The sequence below is a fragment of the Triticum dicoccoides genome, chromosome 6B (assembly GCF_002162155.2).
Source record: "Triticum dicoccoides isolate Atlit2015 ecotype Zavitan chromosome 6B, WEW_v2.0, whole genome shotgun sequence".
NCBI lineage: Eukaryota > Viridiplantae > Streptophyta > Magnoliopsida > Poales > Poaceae > Triticum > Triticum dicoccoides.
In genome coordinates this window covers 671733706-671746817 of record NC_041391.1, presented here as the reverse complement: position 1 = coordinate 671746817, position 13112 = coordinate 671733706, and positions in this window count along the sequence as shown.

Genomic DNA, 13112 nt, shown 5'->3' with positions numbered 1-13112 from the left:
CAGCCTCCTCCGGCGACCCCCGTCTCCGCCGCCGCGGATCCGGCCCTCCCCGGCCCCGATCCGCGCCGCCCGCCTCGTCCTGTCGCCGGATCCATCCGCCCCGGCCTCCCCGACGTCTTCCCCGAGCTCCGGCCACCTCCTCCCGCAACTCCGGCGAGATCCCGACGTGCATCAAAAACCGTGCAGATCTGGAGGTTGTCCCGAAATGCCTAAGTCCCAGTTTTCTGACATAATCATGCCATGTTCGTCATGCCGTATCTCTGCATTCGTAGCTCCGTTTCATGTGTGTAATATGTCAAATTGTTCGCCTCAACGAGTGCTTCATTTAATTCCATTGCATCATTTTCATTTGAGCTCATCTTGATGCCCGAAATGCTGTTGGAAGAGTGCATGTTGATGTTAATCTGCTGAAACTGTTATAACTTGCTCATTTGTCATTTTTGCCATGATTAATGTGTGCATCCTATGAGGTTGATGTCTACATGTGTTTTGATCTATGACATGCCATCTTTCCAGGGGTATTAACCATATATTTTTGTGAGTTGTGTGCTGAGTGTATTAAGCTTGTTAAGTAGGCTACTTGTTGTTGCTGTTTTGCTAGACAGATTCTGTTATATTTTGTTGCTATGTAAACATGTTGCTACTAATCATTCTATGCATAATCTGGAGATGTTCTATAAACATGTTTTGATCTACATGTCATCCTCTATCCATACATGCCCCTGGTTGCATTTATAGCCTGTTGGAACATGTTCATATCTTGCTCCAAAGTTGCTTGATAATGTTGCTGTCAGCCTGTTTACATTAAGTTCAGTTGTTTCCATGTGTTTTCCTAGTGATCCATGAATCCTATGACCTTGCTCTTGCCATGCTTAGATTCATAAACATGTCTTCTTGCTGGTGGTTGCCTTGCCATGCCATGTATTGCTCTGTAGTGAGTGGTTCAAGCTCACCAACATGCCTACTTAATGTTGTTTCTGCCATGTTTGAATCTGTAATATAACTTGCCATGTTTACATGGGTGCCATCATATTTTCTGTGCCTTTTTGGCTCATGGTCAGTAAGGGACTTTTGATCTATGCAATTAGTAGATTCATGCCATGCCTTTGTTTGCCATGATATGTTCCTGCAACATGTTGTTCGATAGCTCTAAACATTGCAACCTGATGTTATTTCCTGATAAGTCTGAAACTGTTATTATTTGCAATCTTACCATGTGTTTTGGAGCATGTTCTAGTGATTTCTGGAGATAAATCAGTGTGCATGTTTTGTTATGCTTTACCAGTACTTCATGCCCATGCCTTGTGTTATTATATTGGGGTGCTGTAACATGTTGTTTTGATGCTTGTAAGATGCCTAGTTGCTGTTTTGGACAGATTGTTGCTATGACTTGTATAGTGTGTGTGTGTGTTGCTCCGTTGCTCCGTTTTGAGTGTGCTCTATATGAAACTTGCTCGATTTTGCATGTAGCTTCATATTATCATGTTGCATCCTTGTTTTGAGGTGTTTGCTTGATGTTTGCATGCATTTTGCACCAATGCCATGTTTAACTTGTTTTGCTCATATCTTCTAGACCGTAGCTCCGAATCTAATGAACTTTATATGTAACTTGACTACAATTTCGTGTAGATCATCTTGGTGCATCTTAACTTGCTGTTTAACAACTTGAATATAAGGTTTATTCAGTTCTGGACCAATTTCGAAATATGCATATGAGGACTTACCGGAATTGTTATATGTTGTTTCCGGCCTCATTTAAACTTGTTTTGATGTGTTGTTCTTGTTTGCATCATCTCTTGCCATGAGTAGCCTCATCTAGCTTTCTCATGCATCATGCTTGTTGTGCATCATGCCTTGTTCATGTGTGGTGTGTTTACCTATGTTGTGTGCTTCTTCTTGTTAGTTCCTGTTTCGTTGCGATCGTGAGGATTCGTTCGTCTACGCTTGGTTCGTCTTCGTGGCTTCATCTTCTTCATGGACTCGTTCTTCTTCCTTGCGGGAATTCAGGCAAGATGACCGCTACCCTGGATCTCACTACTATCATTGCTATGCTAGTTGCTTCGTTCTATCGCTATGCTGCGCTACCTATTACCTGTTTATCAAGCCATCCCATATTGCCATGAACCTCTAACCTTTGACACCATTCCTAGCAAACCATTGCTTGGCTATGTTACCGCTTTTGCTCAGCCCCTCTTATAGTGTTGCTAGCTGCAGGTGAAGTTGAAGATTTCTCCATGGTGGACAGGGTTTATGTTGGGATATCACAATATCTCTTATATTATTAATGCATCTATATACTTGGTAAAGGGTGGAAGGCTCGGCCTTATGCCTGGTGTTTTGTTCCACTCTTGCCGCCCTAGTTTCCGTCATACCGGTGTTATGTTCCCGGATTTTGCGTTCCTAACGCGGTCGGGTGACTTATGGGACCCCCCTGACAATTCGCTTTGAATAAAACTTGTCCAGCAAGGCCCAACCTTGGTTTTACCATTTGCCTCACCACCACCTACTTTTCCCTTGGGAGTCGCTCTCTTGAGGGTCATCTTTATCTTAGCCCCCAGGGCCAATGCTTGTCTAAGTGTTGGTCCAAACTAGAGCACCGTGCGGGACCATTCCTTGGGAACTTGGATTCGTCGATACCTGTACGCTTCGCTTATCCGGTGTTGCCCTGAGAACGAGATATGTGCAGCTCCTATCGGGATTGTCGGCGCATCGGGCGGCTTTGCTAGTCTTGTTTTACCATTGTCGAAATGTCTTGTAAACCGGGATTCCGAGACTGATCGGGTCTTCCTGGGAGAAGGTCTATTCCTTCGTTGATCGCGAGAGCTTGTCATGGGCTAAGTTGGGACACCCCTGCAGGGTATAAACTTTCGAGACCCGTGCCCGCGGTTATGTGGCAGATGGGAATTTGTTAATGTCCGGTTGTAGATAACTTGACACCAGATCCGAATTAAAACGCATCAACCGAGTGTGTAGCCGTGATGGTCTCTTCTCGGCGGAGTCCGGGAAGTGAACACGGTTTCTGGGTTATGTTCGACGTAACTAGGTGTTCAGGATCACCTCTTGATCATTGCTAGATTCACGACCGTTCCTTTGTTTCTCTTCTCGCTCTCATTTGCGTATGTTAGCCACCATATATGCTTAGTCGCTGCTGCAACCTCACCACTTTACCCCTTCCTTTTCCCATTAAGCTTTGCTAGTCTTAATACCCATGGTAATGGGATTGCTGAGTCCTCGTGGCTCACAGATTACTACAACAACAGTTGCAGGTACAGGTTATGCGATGATCATGACGCGAGAGCGATGCTTGCTTGCGTTGAGTTCTTCTTCTGCTTCTTCTTTGATCAGGGGATAGGTTCCAGGTCGGCAGCCTGGGCTAGCAGGGTGGATATTGTTTGAGTTTCTGTTTATGATTCGTCCGTAGTCGGATGTTGTTCTTGTATGTTGTATTGTTGTATTCATGTGGCATTGTATGCCTTATGTATGTATCCCCATCTATTATGTAATGTTGATGTAATGATATCCACCTTGCAAAAGCGTTCCAATATGCGGGTCTATCCTTGGTGGGACCTTCGAGTTCCTTTTGGATAGGGTCGCATATTGGGCGTGACAATCTCGTTACCGGCAAGTCTCTTTACTCGTTCCGTAATACATCATCTCACAACTAACTCATTAGTTACATTCTTGCAAGGCTTAGGTGATGAGTATTACCGAGAGGGCCCAGAGATACCTCTCCGACAATCGGAGTGACAAATCCTAATCTCGAATTATGCCAACCCAACATGTACCTTCGGAAACACTTGTAGAGCACCTTTATAATCACCCAGTTACGTTGTGACGTTTGGTAGCACACAAAGTGTTCTTCCGGTAAACGTGAGTTGCACAATCTCATAGTTGTAGGAACTTTGTATAAGTCATGACGAAAGCAATAGCAGTATACTAAACGATCAAGTGCTAGGCTAACGGAATGGGTCATGTCAATCACATCATTCTTCTAATGATGTGATCCCACTAATCAAATGACAACACATGTCTATGGTTAGGAAACATAACCATCTTTGATTAATGAGCTAATCAAGTAGAGGCATACTAGTGACTATAGTTTTGTCTATGTATTCACACATGTATCATATTTCCGGTTAATACAATTCTAGCATGAATAATAAACATTTATCATGATATGTGGAAATAAATAATAACTTTATTATTGCCTCTAGGGCATATTTCCTTCAGTCTCCCACTTGCACTAGAGTCAATAATCTAGATTACATAGTAATGATTCTAACACCCATGGAGTCTTGGTGCTGATCATGTTTTGCTCGTGAGAGAGGCTTAGTCAACGGGTCTGCAACATTCAGATCCGTATGTATCTTGCAAATATCTATGTCTCCCACTTGGACTTGGTCCCGAATGGAATTGAAGCGTCTCTTGATGTGCTTGGTCCTCTTGTGAAATCTGGATTCCTTTGCCAAAGCAATTGCACCAGTATTGTCACAGAAGATCTTCATTGGTCCCGATGCACTAGGTATGACACCTAGATCGGAAATGAACTCCTTCATCCAGACTCCTTCATTTGCTGCTTTAGAAGCAGCTATGTACTCCGCTTCACATGTAGATCCCGCCACGACGCTTTGTTTAGAACTGCACCAACTTATAGCTCCACCGTTTAATATAAACACGTATCTGGTTTGCGATTTAGAATCGTCCGGATCAGTGTCAAAGCTTGCATCGACGTAACCATTTACGACTAGCTCTTTGTCACCTCCATATACGAGAAACATATCCTTAGTCCTTTTCAGGTATTTCAGGATGTTCTTGACCGCTGTCCAGTGATCCACTCCTGGATTACTTTGGTACCTTCCTGCCAAGCTTATTGCTAAGCATACGTCAGGTCTGGTACACAGCATTGCATACATGATAGAGCCTATGGCTGAAGCATAGGGAACATTTTTCATTTTCTCTCTATCTTCTGCTATGGTCGGGCATTGAGTTTGACTCAACTTCACACCTTGTAGCACAGGCAAGAATCCTTTCTTTGCCTGATCCATTTTGAATTTTTTCAAAATTTTGTCAAGGTATGTGCTTTGTGAAAGTCCTATTAAGCGTCTTGATCTATCTCTATAGATTTTGATGCCCAATATGTAAGCAGCTTCACCGAGGTCTTTCATTGAAAAACTTTTATTCAAGTATCCCTTTATGCTATCCAGAAATTCTATATCATTTCCAATTAATAATATGTCATCAACATATAAAACTAGAAATGCTACAGAGCTCCCACTCACTTTCTTGTAAATACAGGCTTCTCCAAAAGTCTGTATAAAACCATATGCTTTGATCACACTATTAAAGCGTTTATTCCAACTCCGAGATGCTTGCACCAGTCCATATATGGAACGCTGGAGCTTGCACACTTTGTCAGCACTTTTTGGATCAACAAAACCTTCCGGCTGCATCATATACAACTCTTCTTCTAGAAATCCATTCAAGAATGCAGTCTTGACATCCATTTGCCAAATTTCATAATCATGAAATGAAGCAATAGCCAACATGATTCGGACAGACTTAAGCATCGCTACGGGTGAGAAAGTCTCATCGTAGTCAACCCCTTGAACTTGTCGAAAACCTTTCGCAACAAGTCGAGCTTTATAGACAGTAACATTACCATCAGCGTTAGTCTTCTTCTTAAAGATCCATTTATTCTCAATGGCTTGCCGATCATCAGGCAAGTCAACCAAAGTCCATACTTTGTTTTCATACATGGATCCCATCTCAGATTTCATGGCCTCTAGCCATTTTGCGGAATCTGGGCTCATCATCGCTTCCTCATAGTTCGTAGGTTCATCATGGTCAAGTAACATGACTTCCAGAATAGGATTACCGTACCACTCTGGTGCGGATCTTACTCTGGTAGACCTACGAGGTTCAGCAGAAACTTGATCTGAAGGTTCATGATCAATATCATTAGCTTCCTCACTAATTGGTGTAGTTGTCACGGGAACCGGTTCTCGTGATGAACTACCTTCCAATAAGGGAGTAGATACAGTTATCTCATCAAGTTCTACTTTCCTCCCACTCACTTCTTTAGAGAGAAACTCCTTCTCTAGAAAGGATCCATTCTTAGCAACCAATGTCTTGCCTTCGGATCTGTGATAGAAGGTGTACCCAACAGTCTCTTTTGGGTATCATATGAAGACACATTTCTCCGATTTGGGTTTGAGCTTATCTAGTTGAAGTTTCTTCACATAAGCATCGCAGCCCCAAACTTTAAGAAATGACAACTTTGGTTTCTTGCCAAACCACAGTTCATAAGGCGTCGTCTCAACGGATTTTGATGGTGCCCTATTTAACGTGAATGCGGCCGTCTCTAAAGCATAACCCCAAAATGATAGCGGTAAATCGGTAAGAGACATCATAGATCGCACCATATCAAGTAAAGTACGATTACGACGTTCGGACACATCATTTCGTTGTGGTGTTCCAGGTGGCATGAGTTGAGAAACTATTCCGCATTGTTTCAAATGTAAACCAAACTCGTAACTCAAATATTCTCCTCCACGATCAGATCGTAGAAACTTTATTTTCTTGTTACGATGATTTTCTACTTCACTCCGAAATTTTTTGAACTTTTCAAATGTTTCAGACTTGTGCTTCATTAAGTAGATATACCCATATCTGCTCAAATCATCTGTGAAGGTGAGAAAATAACGATATCCGCCACGAGCCTCAACATTCATCAGACCACATACATCTATATGTATGATTTCCAACAAATCTGTTGCTCTTCCCATAGTTCCGGAGAACGGTGTTTTAGTCATCTTGCCCATGAGGCACGGTTCGCAAGTACCAAGTGATTCATAATCAAGTGATTCCAGAAGTCCATCAGTATGGAGTTTCTTCATGCGTTTTACACCGATATGACCTAAACGGCAGTGCCACAAATAAGTTGCACTATCATTATCAACTCTGCATCTTTTGGCTTCAACATTATGAATATGTGTATCACTACTATCGAGATTCAATAAAAATAGACCACTCTTCAAGGGCGCATGACCATAAAAGATATTACTCATATAAATAGAACAACCATTATTCTCTGATTTAAATGAATAACCGTCTCGCATCAAACAAGATCCAGATATAATGTTCATGCTCAACGCAGGCACCAAATAACAATTATTCAGGTCTAAAACTAATCCCGAAGGTAGATGTAGAGGTAGCGTGCCGACCGCGATCACATCGACTTTGGAACCATTTCCCACGCGCATCGTCACCTCGTCCTTGGCCAGTGCTCGCTTATTCCGTAGTCCCTGTTTCAAGTTGCAAATATTAGCAACAGAACTAGTATCAAATACCCAGGTGCTACTATGAGCTCTAGTTAGGTACACATCAATAACATGTATATCACATATACCTTTGTTCACTTTGCCATCCTTCTTATCCGCCAAATACTTGGGGCAGTTCCGCTTCCAGTGACCAGTGTGCTTGCAGTAGAAGCACTCAGTTTCAGGCTTAGGTCCAGACTTGGGTTTCTTCTCTTGAGCAGCAACTTGCTTGCCGTTCTTTTTGAAGTTCCCCTTCTTCTTCCCTTTGCCCTTTTTCTTGAAACTAGTGGTCTTGTTGACCATCAACACTTGATGCTCCTTCTTGATTTCTACCTCCGCGGCTTTCAGCATCGCGAAGAGGTCGGGAATAGTCTTGTTCATCCCTTGCATATTATAGTTCATCACAAAGCTCTTGTAGCTTGGTGGCAATGATTGGAGAATTCTGTCAATGACACTATCATCAGGAAGATTAACTCCCAGTTGAATCAAGTGATTATTATACCCAGACATTCTGAGTATGTGTTCACTGACAGAACTATTCTCCTCCATCTTGCAGCTATAGAACTTATTGGAGACTTCATATCTCTCAATCCGGGCATTTGCTTGAAATATTAACTTCAACTCCTAGAACATCTCATATGCTCCATCACGTTCAAAACGTCGTTGAAGACCCGGTTCTAAGCCGTAAAGCATGGCACACTGAACTATAGAGTAGTCATCAGCTTTGCTCTGCCAGACGTTCTTAACGTCGTCAGTTGCATTAGCAGCAGGCCTGGCACCCAGCGGTGCTTCCAGGACGTAACTCTTCTGTGCAGCAATGAGGATAATCCTCAGGTTACGGACCCAGTCCGTGTAATTGCTACCATCATCTTTCAACTTTGCTTTCTCAAGGAACGCATTAAAATTCAACGGAACAACAACACGAGCCATCTATCTACAAACAAATATAGACAAGCAAGATACTATCAGGTACTAAGTTCATGATAAATTTAAGTTCAATTAATCATATTACTTAAGAACTCCCACTTAGACAGACATCTCTCTAGTCATCTAAGTGATCACGTGATCCAAATCAACTAAATCATAACCGATCATCACGTGAGATGGAGTAGTTTTCAATGGTGAACATCATTATGTTGATCATATCTACTATATGATTCACGCTCGACCTTTCGGTCTCCGTGTTCCGAGGCCATATCTGCATATGCTAGGCTCGTCAAGTTTAACCTGAGTATTCTGCGTGTGCAAAACTGGCTTGCACCCGTTGTAGATGGATGTAGAGCTTATCACACCCGATCATCACGTGGTGTCTCGGCACGACGAACTTTGGCAACGGTGCATACTCAGGGAGAACACTACTTGATAATTTTAGTGAGAGATCATCTTAAAATGCTACCGTTAATCAAAGCAAGATAAGATGCATAAAGGATAAACATCACATGCAATCAATATAAGTGATATGATATGGCCATCATCATCTTGTGCTTGTGATCTCCATCTCCGAAGCACCGTCGTGATCACCATCGTCACTGCCGCGACACCTTGATCTCCATCGTAGCATCGTTGTCGTTCACGCCATCTATTGCTTCTACGACTATCGCTACCGCTTAGTGATAAAGTAAAGCAATTACAGGGCGTTTGCATTTCATACAATAAAGCGACAACCATATGGCTCCTGCCAGTTGCCGATAACTTCGGTTACAAAACATGATCATCTCATACAATAAAATATAGCATCACGTCTTGACCATATCACATCACGACATGCCCTGCAAAAACAAGTTAGACGTCCTCTACTTTGTTGTTGCAAATTTTACGTGGCTTCTACGGGCTTAGCAAGAACCGTTCTTACCTACGCATCAAAAACCACAACGATAGTTCGTCAAGTTGGTGTTGTTTTAACCTTCGCAAGGACCGGGCGTAGCCACACTCGATTCAGCTAAAGTGAGAGAGACAGACACCCGCCAGTCACCTTTAAGCACGAGTGCTCGTAACGGTGAAACCAGTCTCGCGTAAGCGTACGCGTAATGTCGGTCCGGGCCGCTTCATCTCACAATACCGCCGAACCAAAGTATGACATGCTTGTAAGCAGTATGACTTGTATCGCCCACAACTCACTTGTGTTCTACTCGTGCATATAACATCAACGCATAAAACCTAGGCTCTGATGCCACTGTTGGGGAACGTAGTAATTTCAAAATATTTCCTACGCACACGCAAGATCATGGTGATGACATAGCAACGAGAGAGGAGAGTGTTTGTCCACGTACCCTCATAGACCGTAAGCAGAAGCGTTATCACAACGCGGTTGATGTAGTCATACGTCTTCACGATCCGACCGATCCAAGCACCGAACGTATGGAGCCTCCGAGTTCAGCACACGTTCAGCTCGATGACGATCTCTGGCCTCCGATCCAGCCGAGCTCCGGAGATGAGTTCCGTCAGCACGACGGCGTGGTGACGATGATGATGTTCTACCGGCGCAGGGCTTCGCCTAAACTCCGCGACGATATGACCGAGGTGGAATATGGTGGAAGGGGGCACCGCACACGGCTAAGGAACGATCCGTAGATCAACTTGTGTGTCTATGGGGTGCCCCTGCCCCCGTATATAAAGGAGGGAGGGGGAGGCCGGCCGGCCCCTTTGGGCGCGCCAAGGGAGGAGGAATCCTCCTCCTAGTAGGAGTAGGATTCCTCCTTTCCTACTCCTACTAGGAGGGGAAAGGAAGGGGGAGAGGGGGGAAGGAAAGGGGGGCGCCCCCCCCTCCTAGTCCAATTCGGACCAGAGGGAGAGGGGGCGCGCGGCCCACCCTGGCCGCCCCTCTCTCTTCCCACCTAGGCACATGTGGCCCATTAACTCTCCCGGGGGGTTCCGGTAACCCCCCCCCCCCGGCACTCCGGTTTTCTCCGAAATCACCCGGAACCTTTCCGGTGTCCGAATATAGTCGTCCAATATATCAATATTTATGTATCGACCATTTCGAGACTCCTCGTCATGTCCGTGATCACATCCGGGACTCCGAACAAACTTCGGTACATCAAAACTTATAAACTCATAATAAAACAGTCATCGAAACGTTAAGCGTGCGGACCCTACGGGTTCGAGAACTATGTAGACATGACCTAAAACCATTCTCGGTCAATAACCAATAGCGGGTCCTGGATGCCCATATTGGTTCCTACATATTCTACGAAGATCTTTATCGGTCAAACCGCATAACAACATACGTTGTTCCCTTTGTCATCGGTATGTTACTTGCCCAAGATTTGATCGTCGGTATCCAATACCTAGTTCAATCTCGTTACCGGCAAGTCTCTTTACTCGTTCCGTAATACATCATCTCACAACTAACTCATTAGTTACATGCTTGCAAGGCTTAGGTGATGAGTATTACCGAGAGGGCCCAGAGATACCTCTCCGATAATCGGAGTGACAAATCCTAATCTCGAATTATGCCAACCCAACATGTACCTTCGGAAACACCTGTAGAGCACCTTTATAATCACCCAGTTACGTTGTGACGTTTAGTAGCACACAAAGTGTTCTTCTGGTAAACGGGAGTTGCACAATCTCATAGTTGTAGGAACTTTGTATAAGTCATGAAGAAAGCAATAGCAGTATACTAAACGATCAAGTGCTAGGCTAATGGAATGGGTCATGTCAATCACATCATTCTTCTAATGATGTGATCCCACTAATCAAATGACAACACATGTCTATGGTTAGGAAACATAACCATCTTTGATTAATGAGCTAATCAAGTAGAGGCATACTAGTGACTATAGTTTTGTCTATGTATTCACACATGTATCATATTTCCGGTTAATACAATTCTAGCATGAATAATAAACATTTATCATGATATGTGGAAATAAATAATAACTTTATTATTGCCTCTAGGGCACATTTCCTTCAATAATTTGCAAAAACCTTTTGACTATGTTCAGGATAATTAAGTTCATCTTATGAACTCCCACTCAGATAGACATCCCTCTAGTCATCTAAGTGATTACATGATCCAAGTCAACTAGGCCGTGTCCAATCTTCATGTGAGACGGACTAATCATCATCGGTGAACATCTTCATGTTGATCGTATCTACCATATGACTCATGCTCGACCTTTCGGTCTCTTGTGTTCCGAGGCCATGTATGTACATGCTAGGCTCGTCAAGTCAACCTAAGTGTTTCGCGTGTGTAAATCTGGCTTACACCCGTTGTATGTGAACGTTAGAATCTATCACAACTGATCATCACGTGGTGCTTCGAAACAACGAACTTTCGCAACGGTGCACAGTTAGGGGGAACACTTTCTTGAAATTTTGATGAGGGATCATCTTATTTACTACCGTCGTTCTAAGCAAATAAGATACAGAAACATGATAAACATCACATGTAATCAAAAGTGACATGATATGGCCAATATCATTTTGCTCCTTTTGATCTCCATCTTCGGGGCTCCATGATCATCATCGTCACCGGCATGACGCCATGATCTCCATCATCATGATCTCCATCATCGTGTCTCCATGAAGTTGTCTCGCCAACTATTACTTCTACTACTATGGCCAACGGTTTAGCAATAAAGTAAAGTAATTACATGACGTTGTTCATTGACACGCAGGTCATATAATAAATTAAGACAACTCCTATGGCTCCTGCCGGTTGTCATACTCATCGACATGCAAGTCGTGATTCCTATTACAAGAACATGATCAATCTCATATATCACATATCATTCATCACATTCTTTTGGCCATATCACATCACATAGCATACCCTGCAAAAACAAGTTAGACGTCCTCTAATTATTGTTTGCATGTTTTATGTGGCTGCTATGGGTTTCTAGCAAGAACGTTTCTTACCTACGCAAAAACCACAACGTGATATGTCAATTGCTATTTACCCTTCATAAGGACCCTTTTCATCGAATCCGATCCGACTAAAGTGGGAGAGACTGGCACCCGCTAGCCACCTTATGCAACAAGTGCATGTCAGTCGGTGGAACCTGTCTCACGTAAGCGTACATGTAAGGTCAGTCCGGGCCGCTTCATACCACGATGCCGCCGAATCAAGATAAGACTAGTAACGGCAAGTAAATTGACAATATCGACGCCCACAACTGCTTTGTGTTCTACTCGTGCATAGAAACTACGCATAAACCTGGCTCATGATGCCACTGTTGGGTAACGTAGCAGAAATTCAAATTTTTTTACGCAACACCAAGATCAATCTATGGAGTAATCTAGCAATAAAGGGAAGGGGAGTGCATCTACATACCCTTGTAGATCGCTAAGCAGAAGCGTTCAAGTGAACGGGGTTGATGGAGTCGTACTCGTCATGATCCAAATCACCGATGATCCTAGCGCCGAACGGACGGCACCTCCGTGTTCAACACACATACGGTTGCGAGAGACATCTCCTCCTTCTTGATCCAGCAAGGGGAGGAGAGGTTGATGGAGATCCAGCAGCACGACGGCGTGGTGTCACTACTAGGGAAAAGCCTATACACAGAATCTTAGCAGCAGCGCGGTTCAAAATGGGGCGCTGCTGCTAAGTACTTGTAGCGCGTGTTACGTAAACTCGCTGCTGATAAGGGTTTAGCAGTAGCGCGCTCGGCCAGAAACGCGCTGCTACAAATATCGACCGGCGGTGTTCACCTAACTCTAAGTAGCAGTAGCGCGGTCGCGAAAACAGCGCTACTGCTAAGTACGTAGTAGTAGCGCGCTTTTTTCGAGATCACTGCTGGTAAGTTTCAAATTGCCACAATTTTTTTGTCCCAGTTAGCAGTAGCG